Consider the following 1121-nt stretch of genomic DNA (forward strand, 5'->3'; position numbering starts at 1 on the left):
AAGCTTTACTTTGCTAGATGTTGATTGGGTTAAGTGTTGAGCCTTGTCTGGGTTTCTTGAATATCTGGGCAAATGTTGCCATGTTTGCTTCCTTCCAGAAGCTCAGTTTGAATACAATGTATTGTTTACTGTAATATTGGGTTAGGGAAATGCCTATCATGTACTCTGTTGGTCGATATCTGTTATTGGACTGTAAAGAGACCACCCCATATGGTTCAGCCCCTCAAGGTTCAGGGACCTTTAAAATGTAGCTCCCACAAGGTCCTGTGTCGATCTTCTGGGAGAACGCTTGGGACTGCATGACCTTTTGGAGTGTCTCTGCTTGCACGAGGCTAGGAGGGCTTGGCCAAGCAGATACAAGGATCGAACCCGCGGCGGTTAGGTGTAGTAGTGGGGAACTGTAATTGCGTTTTTCCAAAATAAAGTTTAGATGTGCAAGTGCTTGACTCAGTATCTTATTGACTGAAACTAGTCTGGGGGGAGCTTAGAACAAGCTATTTACAGAATGAGGGGGTGCAGATGATCTTGTGGCATGTTAAGGTGGATAAATCCCTGAGGTATCAGTGTATCCTATGACATTGTGGAAAGGCAGGGATGAAATTACAGGGGCCCAGGCAGAGATATTTGCACCATTTCTTTTTCCATTGGTGAAGTAGCAGAAGACTGGAGGATGGCTAATGTTGTTTCTTTAGTTAAAATGACTTGTACAGTTGTAACAAGATGTCCAAACTCATGTACTCAATGCCCTGACCAATGAAGCATGCCAAATGCCTTCGTCGTCACTTTGTCTACGCCTGTCTCCACTTTCAGGGAACTATGTACCTGTACTCCGAGGTTTTGCTATTCCACAACACTCTCCAGGCCCATTACTGTATAAGTCCTGCCCTAGTTTAACTTACCAAAATTCAACAATTGTCCGATTTAAATTCCACAAGCCATTCTTTGGCCAATTTCCCCAGTTCATCCAGATCCTATCCTTCCCCAAGTGACCATTTTTAAGACGCGGCATAGTCAATGAATATCAACTGACTTTTCAACGAGTGAATCTAATCATCTCCCAGATCTAGATGAACATATAAAGAAGGGTCTTGACCCAAAACGTCATCTATTTATTTTCTCCT

This window comes from Amblyraja radiata, chromosome 14 (assembly GCF_010909765.2).
Source record: "Amblyraja radiata isolate CabotCenter1 chromosome 14, sAmbRad1.1.pri, whole genome shotgun sequence".
NCBI lineage: Eukaryota > Metazoa > Chordata > Chondrichthyes > Rajiformes > Rajidae > Amblyraja > Amblyraja radiata.